This window comes from Myxine glutinosa, chromosome 12 (genome assembly GCF_964187855.1).
Source record: "Myxine glutinosa chromosome 12, kmMyxGlut1.1, whole genome shotgun sequence".
Taxonomy (NCBI): domain Eukaryota; kingdom Metazoa; phylum Chordata; class Myxini; order Myxiniformes; family Myxinidae; genus Myxine; species Myxine glutinosa.
In genome coordinates this window covers 34,981,505-35,000,459 of record NC_136272.1, presented here as the reverse complement: position 1 = coordinate 35,000,459, position 18,955 = coordinate 34,981,505, and the positions used below count along the sequence as shown (strand labels likewise).

General features: G+C 48.1%; 1 protein-coding gene across 1 annotated transcript in view; it reads left to right on the top strand.

Moving 5' to 3' along the window:
- RRP36 (ribosomal RNA processing 36) overlaps positions 1–18,955 on the top strand; it is a 115,521-nt gene that overhangs the window by 66,230 nt on the left and 30,336 nt on the right. The gene's annotated exons all lie outside the window — the stretch shown is intronic.

The window sequence follows — 18,955 nt, the reverse complement described above, 5'->3', positions numbered from 1 at the left end:
ATTTCTGGTTCGAACTGACCATTCCTCCCTGCAATGGCTCCTCCGGTTCAAGGAGCCGGAGGGCCAAATTGGAAGGTGGTTGGAAAAGTTGCAGCAGTATGATTTTAGTGTGACCCATAGGGCCGGGAAGGCCCATGGGAATGCCGATGCACTCTCTCGACGTCCTTGTTTGGGGGAAAACTGTAAATTTTGTGCGAGACACGAGGAGAGGGAGCAATTGGCAGACTCCACCCCTACCCTCGTGGTCGGTGCAACCCGGGTGAGAGGGCCATTCTTGCCACTAACCGCCGATGAAGAATTTGGAACATTGGCTTGGAGCACGGCCCAGCGGGAGGATCCCGTACTGGGACCGGTGTACGAATGGGTTCGATTAGGGAAAAGACCTAATGGGGAAGAGGTCACCCACCTCGGGGCGCCAACAAAGGCATATTGGGCTCAGTGGCAAACCCTGGAATTGAAAAGTAACATCTTGTACCGCAAATAGGTAGAGATTCCCTCTGAGAGAACTTCCTGTCTGGTGATACAACAACAACAACAACATGCATTTTAAAGGCCATTTTCCCTGCTAGAGCGGGGGTTAGCCTTGCGGTCTCCATGACAATCTTCTCCATTTTGCCCTATTTTCTGCATCTCTCCTTGTTAACCCCCTTGCCCGCATTTCTTCTTCCACCATCTTTAGCCAAGTCTTTCTCGGTCTTCCCCGTCTTCTACTTCCTTCTACATTCATTTCCATCACTCTTCTCAACCAGTCACTTTCATCCTTCCTCAACACATGACCAAACCATCTCAACCTGTTCCTCTTCACAGCATCAATCACAGGCTCTATTCCCATCATCTTTCGCAATTCATCATTTGTCTTCCTCTCTCTCAACGATACTCCGCACATCCGTCGAACCATTCGCATTTCCACCCTTTCCAACCTTCGTTGCTGCTCTACATTCATTACATATGTCTCGCTCCCATAAATCATAACACTTCTCACACATGCAGCATACACCTTTCCCTTCAGCTTCAACGACACTCCCCTCATCATCAGCACGCCACTCAATTCCCGAAACTTCTTCCATGCACATCTCACTCGAGCAACCGTTGCCGAGTCTGATCCACCTTCTCCATTCAGCATGTCTCCGAGGTCGCAAAATGTTTTCACACCTTCCAGCTTCACGCCGTCTCCAAGATCCAACTCAACATTTCCTCCATCTGCAGCTCCCTCTGTGCACACCTTACATTTGAATGAAGCTGCCACACTGGTTAATGACCCTCTCAGACCACTACATTTTTGATGAACCCACTCAGCGCACATTGTACACTGAATGGAGTTCACTCCGACACCCTTCCTACACACAGCACAGGGCCACTTCCCAGTTCTTTCCACCTCACCACATGCTTTACCACTTGCCATCACCTTCGTCTTTCCGATATTCACCATCAGACCTTTTGTCTCCATACATTCCTTCCACGTGTTCATCTTTTCCTTCAGTCCATCCATACTTTCCGCAATCAACACCAGATCATCTGCATACAACAACTCCCACGGTAAACCCTCCTTTACGTTCTGAGCCAGCACCTCCATCACAGCTACAAATAGTAGTGGACTTAGTACCGACTCCTGATGCACTCCCACCTTCACCTCAAACTCACCACTGTTCCCGTCCTTCGTCCTTACAGCTGTGCGCGCTCTTTTGTACATTGCCATCACTACTCTGATCAACCATTCCTCCACTCCTAACTTCCTCAATACCCATGTCAATACTTTGCATGGAACCCGATCGAATGCTTTCTCCAGATCAACAAACCCAAGAAACAACTTCTTCCTCTTCTCCATGTACTTCTCCTGCAACTGCCTCACAATGAAAAGCGCGTCTGTCATTCCTCTTCCTGGCATAAATCCAAACTGCATTTCGTCGATCTTCACTTTCTTCCTTATCCTCCTCTCCAACACCCTTTCCAATACCTTCATTCCATGCTCCAATAACTTTATCGCTCGGTACGAGCCACACTCCAGAGGGTCACCTTTCCCCTTGTATAGAGGGACGAGGGTACTCAGTTCCCAATCCACTGGAATGCGGCCTTCTTTCACCACCAGATTACAGATCTCTGTCATTCTCTTCACACCCCAACTTCCTGCTGCCTTCAACATATCTCCCACAACTCCCGTCGTCCCTCCCGCTTTTCTACCCTTCATTGCTTTTATCGCTTCCTCAACTTCCTTCTCAGTTATCTTCTCTGCCGGTCCTAAAACTGGGTTACTCTCTATGTTGCCATCCAATTCATTCTCTGTATTCAACAGCATTTCCATATATCTTTTCCATCTTCCTTTAATTCCATCTGGGTCGACAACGATTTGTCCCACTTCATCCTTCAAGCAGCTCACCCCCATCACATCACACCTCTCTTTCGCTATCTGCTTTGCAATCCTGAATACTGCTTTCTGACCCTCTTCTGAATCCAAGCGTTCTCCGAACATTTTTCTACATGCCTCCTGCGCCTTTGCTACCTCTTTCTTTGCAGCCTTCCTGGCTGCCTTATAACTTTCATGCTCTGCTGTTTCTGCTCCCGTACCCTTCGCCTTCTGCCACTCCTTGAACTTCTTCCTCTTCTCGTCAATCCTCTTTCCAACTTCATCATCCCACCACCATGTTTCTGAGTGCCTCGGTGGTCCTTTTGTCCATCCACATACCTCACCAACGGCTCCCAACAGACTAGCTTTCATTGACATCCAACCACTTTCAAGCTCAACCACATCATCCTCGACCCTACTCAGCCTCTCTTTTAATGCCTCCCTTACTGTCACCTCTTTCAACCTCCACACCTTCATTCTCGGTTGGTACTTCACCCGCCGAGCTCTCCTCGCACCTTTCACCCTTACGTCGCAGACAACCAAGTGGTGCTGTGAAACAGCCTCCTCCCCCGGGATCACCTTTGTGTCTCGGAGGTGCCCCCTATCTCGCCTACGCACCATCAGGTAGTCAACGGTTGTCGTCGACCCACCTGACGTGTATGTAACAAGCTTATTATCCTCTTTCTGGAACTGAGTATTACAAATCAACAAATCAGCTCCATCAGCAAACTCCAAAATCCTTTCACCTTCTCCATTTCTCACACCATATCCGTAACCCCCATGAACTCCGTCAAAACCATCCGTACTCCTTCCCACATGTCCATTTAGGTCTCCTCCTATCACAACAACTTCCTCATCTTTCACGTTTTCCATCAGCTTTTCTATCGCACACCAGAACTTGTCCTTCTCTTCATCGCTCCGACCAACCTGCGGAGCATATCCCGAGATGACGTTCACCAAGAGCTTTCCAATCATCATTTTCACCATCATCAACCTATCACTCACTCTAGTCACACTCACCACACTGTCTACAAACTCCTCAGAAAACAGGACACCAACACCATTCACGCCCTCCAGGCACCCTTGCCACACAAACTTGTATTTCTGTCCCTGCCTACCCTTCACCATTCTCACACCACTTCCCTTCCATCTCGTCTCTTGCACACAACATATGTCCACTCTTCTTCTGACCAATACTTCCACCACTTCTCCTGATATCCCTGTCATTGTCCCGACATTCCATGTCCCAAACCTCAGAAAGCGATCTCCACTTCGGGCTGTACCCTGCCCACATGTAGTTGTAATTGTCATGGTTCTCTTTTTGAGGCAATGTTTTTTATGGCCGGATGCCCTTCCTGACGCCAACCCTCTTAGTCGCCTCCTACGACACGCAGGGATACGGCGTACCTATTCGGCGTACCTATCCAGACAAATTCAAAAACACCATATTACAGCAGGTGCATGGTACCCGCTCCGGCGGCCATTTGGGCAGGACAAAGACAACATCTCGGGTCTGCTGGAGGTTCTATTGGGTGAATATGGGGCGCGATATACAGGACTGGTGTTGGAGATGCGACGCCTGTACTGCTAAAAAGGGACCAGCACGGAGGATGAGGGCCCCCCTTCAATTACACCAGGTGGGGGCCCCCCCTTGAGCGGGTGGCTATGGATATTCTAGGACCACTACCCCGCACCCGCCAAGGTAATAAGTACATCCTAGTTGTAATGGACTATTTCACCAAGTGGCCGGAGGCCTATGCCCTCCCCACCCAAGAAGCCGGGGTGGTCGCACAGGCCTTCGTGGAAGGATTTGTATGTCGGCATGGGATTCCGGAGGAGCTGCACACCGACCAGGGTCGAAATTTTGAAAGCCAATTATTAAAAGATGTGTGCAGGCTCCTGTCAATTAGAAAGACAAGGACAACGCCCTTGAGACCACAATCTGACGGGATGGTGGAAAGGTTCAATCGAACCTTTATCCAACAATTGGCATTATTTACCACCACCCGTCAGGACGACTGGGATGAACATCTCCCGTATTTGTTAATGGCCTACCGAACTAGCCAGCACGGGGCCACCGCATGCAGTCCAGCGTTGCTCATGTACGGGCGGGAGTTGCGGGCTCCCGCAACTTGCTATGCGGTCCCGTGCCAGAGACCTCTGATAGACCGCCGGGGGAGGGCTATGCACGTCACCTGGAGGAAGGCATGGAGAGAGTCCATGCCTTCGCACGCCGCCAGCTGGCGGGTGCCAAGATGAAGCGCAGGTACGACCACCGGAGCCAGGGGAGTAGTCAGTATTCTCCGGGGATGAAGATTTGGTTCTTCAATCCCTGGAGGCGGAAGGGAAGGTGTCCCAAACTCACCTCACCCTGGCAAGGCCCGGGGGTCGTCCTGGCGCAAATTTGTGACGTGGTCATTAAGATCAGAATGGGGCCACGAGCCCTCCCTCGGATCGTCCATGCCGACCAGATAAGACCCTACACCGGCGAGCAGGCGCCCTCATGGATCGCCTCGGCTTTAGAGGCCGAGGCAGGATCCAGTACCTCCAATGACGGGGGCTCATAGTGCAGAGGACTGGGGGGTGATAGTGTTGGGGAATGGTGCCCGGTGTAGAGGGATGGTAGATCTACCATTCCTCACATTTGGGGCACATGAGCAATAGATTATGGGGTGGCAGTGTAAACTAGCCGAGGGCGGGCTAGGATAATTGTTAGGGATTTAGAAATGACAATAGATGACAAGATTTAGTAGGGACATTGGTACAGGTAGAGGGGATGTAGTTAGATTAGATGGATGATAATGACGAGGGAGTGCTTAGTGTAAGGGAAGACAGGGGAGCCCGAGTATTAGGGGGAGAAGCAGCTAGTTAGATGATGCTGTGTGTGTGTAGTAGTGTGGAGAAATTGTGTGTGTGGATGAGCCTGAGCAAATGAGGAATTGAATGAGAATCACTGTGTGTGGATGAGCTTGAACAAATGAGGCATTGGTTGGGGATAACCAGAGGTGGTGTATGAGTGGTGTATTGAGGACGAATGGAGTGTGTTGAAGTGAATTGACTTGCATGGTGTGCAAGTGGGGAACAGGTATGAGAGCACAAGAGGTGTGCAAGAGAGCTTGGTGTGTGTGAGAATGTTTGGTGTGGAATGCTTGGTGCAGGATAAAAGGTGTGGAATGCATGGTGCGAAGGAGTGAATGGGGGAGATGGACCCCTTCACGAATACCCGGGGTGGGTAGTTTAAAGTCAGGTAGAGGGCTTAGGTAAATTATTGGATATTGACACCTGCCTGTGGTGCAGGTAGTGGCAAAGAAGTGCTTGGATGGGTGCATGAGTATGTGGAATGGCTGGGCATGTGGGCTTTGTTGGTGCGTGTGGTTATTGGAGCACTCCGCCACTGGTAGTTTGTCGGCCAGGTGAGGCCGCAGGTAGGCTCTGGGAGCCAGTCAGAGTAGTGTTCAATGGGGCCCGAGGATCCAAGAGAAGGACCCGGGTAGCCCAATGCCAGAGAGGGCATCAGGGGGTGAGAGAGCCAGGAGGGGCCTTCCCCAATTTAGGTAGTCGCAAGGAGCAAGATAAGCTCGGGTGGCGACTTCAGTGGCGGAGGTGCGCAGGTAGGTAGACCTGCTAGTGGAGCCACATGACCCAGCCCCGAAATTGTGCAAAGGCACAGATTGAAAAATTGGGGAGTGAGACCCAAATTCATGGGCACCGCAGAGTGGTCAATGGGTAATTTGGTTTTTAGAGCCACATAGTTTAAAGATGCCGATTGGCAGGGCATGACCCCGGGTAGTGTAAATGAGTTAATGCAACTAGAGTAGCTAGGATTTGAGGAATCCCCTTCGCGCCATCCACATCCATTCACCAAGGTGACAAAGCTCCGCACCAGCACCAAGGGACTGATTTGAGTGAGTAAGATGCATCTCGACGTGATGAGACATTGTGGGTATTCCATCTCTTCCTTCTTGGGAGGGATTGGACGACGAATTTGGTATAGAGGGGGATATGGGAGACAAGACGTAGAGATGGATTTGTAAATTGTAAATACAGGGAAGGGCAAGGGTAGTGTAAGCTGACATGGGGGTTACGAACGGTTAGGGACGAGCTTGCTCTGCTCGCTCTCCCGCGCCCCTCATGTTGCATTACCGTGTGTTTTGGTGTACCCTTGCGCCCTTTCCTTTGCTAACTGCGCTTTGTCTTTCCTCCCCACCCATGGACCCACTTTGGAGGAGGAGTGTGCAGCAACTTTGAGCTGTGCGGCTGCACTTTGCTGCGCCTGTGCGGCTGGACGTTGCGAACGGCGCGGTACTTTGCTGCCGTACTCTTTATTATAACTTTGCTGCACATGCACAGACACTTTGCTGCACCACATTACACCTGGACCACACGTTTTGTGGCCTTACACTTTGCTGAGCAGTCATTTGCTGCAAACTTGCGGTCTCCACGTTTTTCGAAGTTAAGTCTGTTCACAATTGTATTTTGTCGAAACTGTATTTATCTTTCGGTGTGTGAAGTTATTGTGTGCAACTTTGGTTGTTTCTCGGTGTTTATCTTTCATAAATTGATCGTCTGTTTGCCGTGTCGCGAGCAAGGCCTTTGCCGCGTCGCGAACGATTTGAAATCGAAGTTAAGTGATTGTTCTCATTTGTATTTTCGTTAAAACTGTATTTATTTATGGTGTTGTACGTATATTGTGTCCCGACGAAGATTTTTCGGTGCAAATCTTTCATACCTGTATTGAAAATCGTGTTAATTCGTGTCGTGTCTTGAGGCCTTGTACAGTGTGCACTGTACAACCTTGAGGCTTTGTTTTTCTCTCAGTGGTCCGTCGTTTGTGATCCAATAACTTTCGTTCTCTGTATTCCCAGTCTTTTCACCCATAGCCTACTTCCTTGTGTAAATCTCAACTAAAAAAACAAAAAAAAAAAAACATTTCCTTCTCTGTTCTCATTCGTTTATTCATTCTTATTCGTTCGTTCGTTCTTCGACCACATGTTTCTCCCCCATTTCCCCAGATAGTTTTCACTCATTAACCTTCAATGTTTACACTTTCCCCTCAAGTTATGTATTCCGTCATATTTTATAACACCTTTTTCTTCTTCTTCTTTAAAAGGCTGCTTTTGACTTGCTCACCAAATCAATTCATCCCAAAAAAAATATCCATCTCCTATAGTGCCTTTTTTCTCCATTCCCTAAACTCTCCTGCACTCCATCCTCCATCCAGCGTCCTTGAACGTATTTTTAACTCGAAGGTCACAAGAAACTCATTTTGCAATAAATGTTCGTTTCCCATAAATCGTACACTTTCAAAAATCCAATCTCACCCCTCCCCTCCAAATCTTCCCCATAACCCCTCCCCTCCAAATCTTCCCCATCACCCCTCCCCTCCAAATCTTCCCCATCACCCATCCCTTTCAAATCTCCCCCCTTGCCCCCTCCCTCCTAAACTACCTCCTCACCCCTCCCCGCCAAGACGCCCCCTCGCCCCTCCCCTCCTAGACTCCTGCCTCACCCCTCCCCTCCAAATCTCCCCCATATCCCATCCCTTTCAAATCCCTCCCCTTGTCCCTTCCCTCCCAAACTCCCCCCTCACCCCTCCCCTTCAAATCTCCCCACCCTCATTGCTTCTCAATTTCCCTTCTCTCACTCCCCCTCCTCAAAGCGTCCTCCCCGCTTCTTCCCCCTTCAAACTCTCACCTCCATCTCCCCCAACCTTCTGCCTCGCTCTTCCCCCTCCTCAAATAACACCTCATTGTGGCTCCCCCAATCACCATCAAACCTTTTGTCCGCCCCATCCTTCCCTTTCTCCGAGCTATTCTGAAATCTCTGACACACCTTCAACAGCTCTCCCTACCTCTTCCACCTCTTCCACATCTTACCCTACCCCTCCTCCCCCCTGTTCTGTATCTGATGCTCCCCCTTCCTCTTCATTAACGGTATGGACCTCAAACATCCGGGGCCTTCGTTCAAACTTAACTGATCTCTCCATACAGGTTGCTTCTGTCAAACCAGACGTGATCTGCTTAACAGAAACTTTCCTCCTTTATGATGTCTCTGATTCCATAGTATCTCTCCCGGGCTACTCCCTCCTCCGGTATGATAGACCTGAGCCTCGTCCTGGAGGCGGGGTTGCTATCTTTATCAAAAACTCTCTTCCTCACTCGCCCTGCACTGCACTCTCTCCACCTCACCCCCAGGAATACCTCTGGCTACGGCTTCCCCTTCGCTCCCACCTCTTGTTCATATGTGTGTTGTACCGTCCACCAAACAGTGATGACTCCATCTACATCTCGCTGTCTGATGATATGGACCAACTTCTATCTACTCATCCCAACTCTCTCTTCCTCATATGTGGTGATTTCAACTGTCATCATGCCAGTTGGCTGGGTGTGGGTACCTCTCTCAACAGCCATGGCTCCTCAGCAAAGGACTTCTGCGACTCACTGGGACTGACACAATCTGTCAATTTCCCGACCCGGATCTCAGTCAACGGAACATCTTCTCTTCTGGACTTGGTTATGACTAACTTCCCTGAAAATGTCTGCTGCTCTTCTTCTGCTCCGATCGGATCATCTGATCATGTCCTTGTTAAAGTGGACATCCCTCTGACCATCCTCAGGGAGCCTGCTCAGCGTCGACGAGTCTGGCATTTCACTCAGGCCAACTGGCACGGTCTTCAAGCAGCCATCAATCATCTGGACTGGTCTCCCATCTCTACCACCTCTGACATCAACTCATCCTGGGAATTCTTCCAAAGTAAATTGCTCTCTCTCATGCACAGATTTATCCCATCTCGTCTTCAGTTGTCATACCCTTCCTCCCGTCCATGGTACACGGAATCTTGTGGTGAGGCTATTGCCCAGAAACAACTTGCCTTCGTCTCCTGGAAAGCAAATCCAACGGAAGGAAATCTCATTTCCTTTCACAAAGCCCGAAACAAGTGTGTGTCCACCCTCAGGAGAGCCAGGAAACAATATCTCTCCGTTCTCAAGACCGAACTCTCTTATCTGTCTCCCTCTTCCAAATCCTGGTGGCGTCTGGTCAAATCCGGTTCTGGTGTTTGTTCCCCCTCCATCCCCTCCCTTACCTCAAACGGCTACACAGCTGACTCCGCACGTGAAAAAGCTGAATGCCTCAACTCTGTGTTTGCCTCTAAATCTTGTGTCCCAAACCCATCCCTCTCTGTACCCACCATACCCAGTCGTACCCTGCTGCTCCTGGACTCTGTGTCCTTTCCTCCTGACAAGGTGGAAAAGTTTCTGTCAACCCTCGACTCTGATTCTGCAACTGGACCCGACGGCATCAGCCCACGGGTCCTAAAATCCTGCTCTGCTGCTCTATCTCACCCTCTCTCTGTTCTCTTCACCCTCTCTTTTGCTCAAGGTCAACTGCCATCTGCTTGGAAATCAGCCAACATCACCGCTTTGCACAAAAAAGGTGCAAAAACAGATCCTAGCAACTACAGACCAATCAGCCTTCTCCCAATTATCAGCAAAGTCATGGAATCCATCATTGCTTCAGATATGAAATCTTTCCTCTTCTCCAATGGCTTGATCTCTGATCATCAATTTGGTTTCAGACCAGGTCACTCTACTCTGGACATGCTGCTTCTGCTGTCTCAACAATGGATGGAGGTCCTCAATGCCAAACAGGAAATTAGAGCTGTCTCCCTCGACATATCACGTGCCTTCGACACGGTCTGGCACCCCGCTCTGCTCACCAAACTCTCCTCCTTTGGTATCCATGGAAATCTCCACGCATGGCTGGCGGACTTCCTCTCTAGTCGTCGTCAACGTGTGGCCCTGAATGGGTTTCTCTCATCTCCTCTTCCTGTTCAGGCTGGAGTTCCCCAAGGCAGTGTTCTGGGCCCCGTGCTTTTTCTGGTCTTCATCAATGATCTCTCTGACTCTCTCGAAAATCCTCTCTATCTCTTTGCTGATGACTCCACTCTCTGCCGCTCCATTCCTCTTCCCTCAGATCGGCAGTCTGCTGCCTCCTCACTCTCTGAAGACCTGGACAAAATCACAGACTGGTCAAACAAGTGGAACATGTCTTTCAATCCTGACAAATCTCACACTCTTACTATGTCTCTCCGAAAAGATCGACTGGACAACCCTCCCATCTACTTTCTCAACAATCCTCTCCAAGAAGTTCTGTCGCTCAAGATTTTGGGTCTCACTATCTGCCATGATCTTTCTTGGGAAAACCACATTTCCAAGCTGGCCTCCAAAGCCAGTCGCCGACTGGGCATCCTCCGTCGTGCGAAGTCCTTCCTCGGCACACCTGAGCTCCTCACCACATACAAGGCTTTCATCCGCAGCTCAATGGAATACTGTTCTCCCCTATGGGCCGGTGCTCCTGCCTCACACCTAGCTCGGCTTCACGCTGTTGAAACCAAAGCTTTCAGAATTATTGGAATCTCCCGCGATGAAGCTATCTCTGAGGGCCTTTCACTCACTCACCGCAGGCAGGTAGGTGGTCTTTCTGTCTTGTACCGACTCCTCTCCGGCCTTGCACCCCCAGCTCTCTCTGTGCTCTGTCCCCCAAATATTCCTACAGGTCGCACAAGATCTGCCAGCAACCCTCTGATGGTTAAATTGCCGAAATCTCGGCTCTCTGCTCACCTTCACTCTTTCATTCCTCTTTTCTCCCGCCTCTGGAACAAACTCCCTCACTCCCTTCAATCCCACTCCTCCCTCCAGGTCTTTAAAACAGCTGTTCACCACCATCTCTTATCTTCCCCCATCCAAAACCTTGATCTTTTCTACCCCCGCTAATTCACCCCAGATCCACCTTGTTTGAAATTCCAACTTCTTTCCTGGAAGTCCTGGCAGTGTCCATATGTTTTATACCTCTCCCACCGCCCCCTTCCCATGCCCCCCCACCCCCCAAAGCCCTCGCCCTCTCTCAGATCTCTCGATGTCTCCATGTCTCTCGGTCCCTGCTCTCAAATGTTGTGTTTGTGTACTTCCCCCTCTCTCCCCATCTTGTCTACCGCTCCCGATGTTATATGTTTTATGTGTCGGTTTGTCTTTCTGTGTGATTAATGTTCGCTCTTTCACGAGCCTCGATCTTGTATACAAAAAAAACAAAAAAAATCAAACTTACCCTTCATCTTCGGACCACTGGTTTGGAGTGGCATCAATGTCACGCAGTTGGACCACATAAGGTTGGCCCTGCTGACAAATAAAAACGAACACGAGTTCTTGTACATTTTATTCTGGTGTGCCAGGAGAGAAGAACTAAGTTTTTATTGCACACAGAAGATGAAGCAAGAAGAGGATGCGGCCCAGCAGCAAATGGTGAACTTTTTGAACTGTGCATTGATGAATGTGTTTTGGTGTGTTGGTGCGTTGCTGTGCTTTTTCTCCCCTCCATTCTTCTTTCCACAAAAAGAACAGGTCCTGGGTTATAGAAATGTAAATAATTAGGTTTTGTAATTGTAAATAAGATGCTACCCACCGGCTTTATCTGTAGTTTGAGAATTAATTCCGCAATTCGGTTAGTTGTGGGTGCGAGTCTGTTAGTTAGTTACACAACGCAGTAGGTGGGACATATTTAGTGTTGTAAAACTGTCGCATACACGGGGTTAGAGTAAATGTTAGAGGGGAACCACATCTAAGTGTCACATGTAATTAAAAACTAGTCCCAAGTCTTTCTCAAAACCGGTTGTTCACACATGTGTGGGTTCGACTCGGGGACGAGTCTGACGAGGGAGGGGGGCAGTGATGCGGTTTTGAGATTGGTACAGTAAAGGTAATAAAGGTTAAAGGTTTGCCCCCCATAGAGAGTCACACGAGCAACATATAGGCCCATTTGTAGTATAGTTATGTCTTCGTATGTGTAAGAATAGGCCATTTCCTCTCTTAGTACCTGCGTTGTGTAAAGGCAGGAGAATAGGCCCTCCATTCATTTTGCGTACACCTCCATTCTACCTCTATGGGCGCAATCCATCCCGCGTCCCATTTGGCTGTCCCCTAGTCAAGTTAACACGAGGCAGGGCCTCGAAAGGTGAAGGAGGGTTGAGCTCGGCGCGGCAGCAGTGGGGACGGTAAGAATGAACCAGCCAATCAGAGCTCGAGCGGAATGGCGTGAGAGGGTGTGGTGAAGAGCGTCTGGTGAGTTCCAGAGGGTTCTAAGGGCGTGGCAATAAAACCCTTTGCGCGAAGCCCCCACCTCAGTCCAGTTATGGGAGAGGCGCTGGTGAGTCGTGAAGTCCAGTTATGGGAGAGGCACTGGTGAGTCATGAAGTCCAGTTATGGGAGAGGCGCTCATGAGTTGAGTGAGTTGCGCGCAGACCAGAGTTACGGGAGAGATGCGCTGAAGTGACTTCTGAGTACTGTCCGGAAGGGACATAATAGGCACCAGTGGGTCTCCATTTTTGAAAGTTTGGAACATTGAAATCAGAATCCTTTTCAACTCCCGCCTTCATGAATTATTGAGAGGAAGTCCGGTGATGTCTCGTGTATTTGTCCACGTGTGTGTGATCCGAGTTACAGCTTCTGCATGAGACTGAGACCCTGTAGACAAAGAATAATAAAACAATCAGTGGTATTGTGGTTAGAACGTGTGCTCTGAGTCTGGGAGGTAGGTTGGTGGTACAATTCAGACACCAACCAAGTCATACCAAAGACTTTTGTAAAGAAAAAAGCTACTTGCGCCATCCTTGTTTGATGGTCAGCATTTTAAAAAATAGAGCATGGGCCAACCCCATCAGTTGGCATCCACAATAATAATAATAATAATAATAACAAGAAGACGTCATGCGGAGCACGATACTTGCAAAATCCGCCCCCCACCCCTAAGAAAAAAATTCCATTGATACAGCAAATTATCCATTTCATGAAGATTAAAATTGACAATCTTGATCAAAGCTCAGGTCAACAGGAAGAAAAGTGACGATTTTTCAGATAAAAAATGATGATTTTGGAAGGTTGACCTTGAATTGACCTTTGACCTTTTGACCTCAAAAATAGTTAGTTTCCCTATTTAGTGACTCAATGTGCAAATGCTGTTCAATTTTCAAGTCACTCGGATGAAAATTGAGGATTTTTAAAACTTAGCCTATGTTGACCTTTTGGCCTATGTTGACCTCAAAAATAGTTGGTGGTTGAATTCAGTGACTATATATGTAAATCCTCTTAGAATTTCAAGTCGATCAAATGAAAATTGGTGATTTTAGAAATTTGGCCTATGTTGACCTTTTGGCCTATGTTTACCTAAAATATGATTTGTGGTTGAATTCAGTGACCAGATATGCAAGTCCTCTTCAAATTTCAAGTCAATTGGATGAAAAATGAGGATTTTAGAAATGTGGCCTATGTTGACCTTTTGGCCTATGTTGACCTCAAATATACTTGGTCTCTTTCAACCAAGTATATTTCAACCACCATGTATATTTGATGAATTCAACCACCAAGTATATTTGAGGTCAACATAGGCCCAAAGATCAACATAGGCCAAATTTCTAATATCCTCAATTTTCATCCGATTGACTTGAAATTTGAATAGGATTTTCATATCAGCTTAAATTTAACAGAATTTAAAAGGATAGAGCACAGGCAATCCCCATCGGTTGGCATCCATGGGGAGGAGGAAATTCCTCCTGAGGAAGTGCCATGCTGAGTGCGGTGAGAAAAGCCATGCCATTGTTATGACGTCGTTGGTAGCCAGAGTATCCTGGGAAGTGACGGTACTTCCCCCAAGCTCAGTGGCTGTGTTGTGTTTGTCTCATCAGCGTGTGTGTGTGTGTGCGTGCGTGCGTGCATATGTGTGTGTGTGTGTGTGCACACGTGTGGCAGCTACATTATGAACCTTAGACCATGTAAAAGTGTCCAGAAGCTTCATTCTCCATGGATTTCACCTTGTAAAATCATCAATCATGCCATTCGTATCCAAGTCCACACCATGGTGAATGTGCATTAGTAGCAGTCCATTCTTCCGATCTTCACACATTGTTGTCCACATGCAAGTCTTAACCATGTTTCAGTCCGCTAATGGATCGCTCATACTTCCATGATGTTACAGGCATCATGCTGAAGAGACGCACCAGACAGTGGATGTTGGGGGAGAATGATCTGTCTGTCTGTTTGAGGGTTTTCCTGCTGTGTTTGGGTCCTCTGATGCCGATTTGCCTTTCCACTGTATCTGCCAGCTGCACAGCTCTGTAACAACTGTTATTGGTGATGGTTGGTCATATCTATATTATATTCTCCGTAGGTGAAACGTCTGTCTGGGGGTGTGGCTACATCCGGTCTGGGAGGTCTGGGCTTCAAAAACAAATATCCACCATTTTCTTTCCTCGCATAGCTTTGAGGCCTGTTTTGTTAGGCCCGTGGTGTCTTTCTCTCTCTCTCACAGTTTTATTTCAACTCTAATTCGATATCTCATTTCATTTTTCATAGTCGCTAACATGGTTTGACTCGGTTGAAAAAAAACGGGAATAAAATCCGATGAAAGTTTCCGTTTATAGAACGAAATGCATTTTCAAAGGCCTATCTATAACATAAAGGCCATTGACACTCTCCCATGCCTTTATCTCCACTATAACTCACCATCTGATTTAATTTTTATCGATGGTTTTAGACTCGGTGTCAGCAATAATTGAGAAAATTCACGCACACACGGGAAATTGCCGAGATATATTTTTTTAAAATCGCGGTACGGTCGGTCATACACCGCCTAAAATAACAGACGGGAAAATGGCAAGATATATTAAAAATTCGTGGCGGACTTTTCCATTTGATGACAATCGTCATGATGAAATATTTAATTTATACGTCGTCACAATAATGTGGAGAGAGGGGCATAGCTTCGTTCACGTATCGCCACAGACGGGAAATTGCCGACAGATATTTCTTCGTTATTATTTCATTCATCATTATTTTTCGGAAGTAACGGTAATCCTGTTTAAACTGGCATTCATTCCATCATTGTTTTTTGGGGGGGTTTTTCCGCACTAGTTCTCAAGGCTGAATCGCCTAAAATAACAGATGGGAAAATGCCGAGATATATAAAACAATCGTGAATCGGTTTCAAAAAACGGGAAGAAAATTCAATGAAAGTTACCGTTTATAGAACGAAATACATTTTCAAGGCCACTCTAATTCACCATCACAGTCGCTGGGATGGTTTAAGTCTCAGTTTCAGCTAAAGTTGAGAAAATCGGCAAAATGTATTCCAACATCCCTTTTGAATGTGTTGACTGTTATGTGGGCACGGCGAAGGAGAGAGGAGAATGAGAGAGGAGAATGAGAAGAGAACGAGAGAGGGAGGGAAGGAGAGGAGAAGGCGAGAGGAAAACGTTCCCAGGACTTCGTTATTTATATTATTACTTGGTAAAAGTACAGCGACTGAATACTGAAGTTCGGGATCGAACCGAAGTCAAATTATATTATTCCATATTCCTGGGGTTACATCCAGAGTTTGTTTAAGGCGATTCAACTCTTTTCGAACTATGTAATTAAACAATACAGCACTTCAAAATGTACATAATAATGTCGACCAACTATGGAATACAATATTTATTAATAACGTTTGGTTTTAATCCACTTCTACTTTGTAAAGCGAAGTGTTTTCGATACTTTCAAATTTATAAATGAACAAGAGTCAAGGCGGGTTCTCCACCCTCGACCCTCTCAAGTCAAATCAAGTGAAGTCAACCAAGTGAAGGTAGAAGTTTCACTTCCCACCCTATGCTCCCTCCTCTCCCCTGAATGTGATCCTTTCCTCCTCTCCCCTGTGTGCAATGCTCTCCACTGTGCAGCGTGCATAGTGAGGGGTTGGAGTGGAGCGAGAAATTGGAGAGGAGCGAGGGGTTGGAGAGGAGCTAGGGGTTGGAGAGGAGTGAGGGGTTGGAGAGGAGCTAGGGGATGGAGAGGAGCTAGGGGTTGGAGAGTGAGGAGCGAGGGGTTGGAGAGGAGCTAGTGGTTGGAGAGTGAGGAACTAGGGGTTGGAGAGTGAGGAGCGAGGGGTTGGAGAGGAGTGAGGGGTTGGAGAGGAGCTCGGGGTTGGAGAGTGAGGAGCTCGGGGTTGGAGAGGGGCGAGGCATTGGAGAGGAGCGAGGGGTTGGAGAGGGGCGAGGGGTTGGAGAGGAGCGAGGGGTTGGAGAGGAGTGAGGGGTTGGAGAGGAGCTAGGGGTTGGAGAGTGAGGAGCTAGAGGTTGGAGAGTGAGGAGCTAGGGGTTGGAGAGGAGCGAGAAATTGGAGAGGAGCGAAGAGTTGGAGAGCGAGGAGTTGGAGAGTGAGGAGCTAGGGGTTGGAGAGTGAGGAGCTAGAGGTTGGAGAGTGCGGAGCTAGGAGAGGAGCGAGGCGTTGGAGAGGAGTGAGGGGTTGGAGAGGAGCTAGGGGTTGGAGAGTGAGGAGCTAGAGGTTGGAGAGTGAGGAGCTAGGGGTTGGAGAGGAGTGAGAAATTGGAGAGGAGCGAGGAGTTGGAGAGTGAGGAGCGAGGGGTTGGAGAACGAGGAGCGAGGAGTTGGAGAGTGAGGAGCTAGGAGTTGGAGAGTGAGGAGCTAGAGGTTGGAGAGTGCGGAGCTAGGGGTTGGAGAGTGGGGAGCGAGGAGTTGGAGAGTGAGGAGCGAGAGGTTGGAGAGTGAGGAGCGAGGGATTGGAGAGCGAGGGGTTGGAGAGCGAGGAGCTAGGGGTTGGAGAGTGAGGGCGATGAGTTGGAGAGCGAGGAGTTGGAGAGTGAGGGCCGATTGGAGAGGAGAGTGAGGAGCGATTGGAGAGGAGTGTGAGGGATTGGAGAGGAGTGTGAGGGATTGGAGAGGAGTGTGATGAGGTATTGGAGAAGAGTGTGAGGAGGTATTGGAGAGGAGTTTGAGGAGGTATTGGAGAGGAGGTATTGGAGGGAAAAGTGAGGAAGAGTGGGATTGGAGAGGCATGAGGGTGGAGAGAAGAGAGTGTCAGGTGGAGAGGAGTGAGGCGTCACATATTATGTGAAATAAATAAATTGTGTTCATTACACCATTTCTGGATCTGATGAATTGCCGATAACCATTTTGTAAAATTGAATGTGCAGCATCTAAATCAAGATGTCCAAGTGTCACACACGTCCATGCCCATGGGATTCCCACGGGTGACCCCACTAGTCTTACTATAATTCACCAAATGTACGCCTGTCTGCCTGTCCGTCCGTCCATCCGTCCATTCCCAGGTACACTAAAAACGGCTGAACCGATTGCAACGAAATGTTGGGTGGGTAATCCTGGGACCCCCTGGAGTAAAATAGGCTACATTGTTTTTCCAATTTCAGCTTTGGTCTCCAGCATTTTCAGGTTTGGACTCCTGCATTTTCAGGTTTGGACTCCCGCCTAACGTTATTGTCCCGGGTACCGCAAAAACGGCTGCACCGATCGCAACGATACACGTCCATGCCCGTGGGATTCCCACGGGTGACCCCACTAGTTGGTAGAAATCTACCAGTTCACTGATGACTTCTGCGTCTACTGTCCCAAACGAGCAGATCACAGATGGGATGAGGTGCGGTGCCTGTGTGTCCCATCTCGTGTGCTCAGCGAAGCGGGTCTGTAGTTCCACGAGCAGGTCCTAAGTCATTGGCCGGAGCCATCAGCGGCGGACGTATCATCCATCGGAGCAGAGGCACCAGATGTGGAGATGCACGATGGTTCTGGGGGCGACTCAGTTTCCAGGGCCGGAAAAGATGATAGCTGGGACTATGAAGGTTGCGTACACCTTGAACCTGTAGCATGTGGCTTGTTTATGTCCAATGCTCATATGTGTTTATGTCCAAAGTAGTAGCTCATGGCCTGCAATATGTAGAAATCAATGCACGTCCTGCTTTGAGGAAGCAAATTTTGTTTGTTGTTGCACTATTCAAAACAACAAGTGGAAACTCTACTTTTGTTTGTAATAGATTTGTAAATGATAGAGCCATGGGTGTTGTGATTATTTACATTAATTTTGTTAACAAAGAAAATATCTGCAAGAGGGTCACATTGTAGGAAACAAGAGGAACTGCAGATGAGTCGTGGAAAATTCGGTTAATTTATCCGGAACTAGTCGTGTCCGACTTACTTTCTCCACAGGAAATTTCTGGAAGATCGAGGTACTCGATGAAAAGGCCTCAGGCCTGTCACCAACTGAGTCTTCATAAAAGGTGAAGGTTTCGGAATCTTTCGGACGGATCTTCATAATCAGATCGTCATAATATCGGACAATGTAACCACTGAGTTTGGCTTACCTGGTGAGGTCGTTCAGGATTGTACAATCACGTGACAGGCTAGAACGGTTCTACTTCCGCCAGGCTGAAAAGTTAACATTTTGGGATCCCACTAAATCCGGATCTTCACCAAAATCGAATCATTTCGTCCTTGTCAGATACCGAACCTCTCCACCAAACTTCGCCCGAATCCGTCCACAACTTTTTGAGATATCCTGTTCGCAGAAAAACAAACGGATTACAGACAAACGACAGACAAACTATTTTCCATTTTTTTGTGGACAAATAAATTTCATTTAATATTCTTCTCACGTGGGGAAACTCATTGTAATGTGGATCCAATCGTGTGGGGACTCGTTTCCTTTGTGAACAAATTGGTAAATGCTCCAAAATGAACAGGTATGGTAGAAAGTCCATCAGCATTCGTTAGTGGACGTT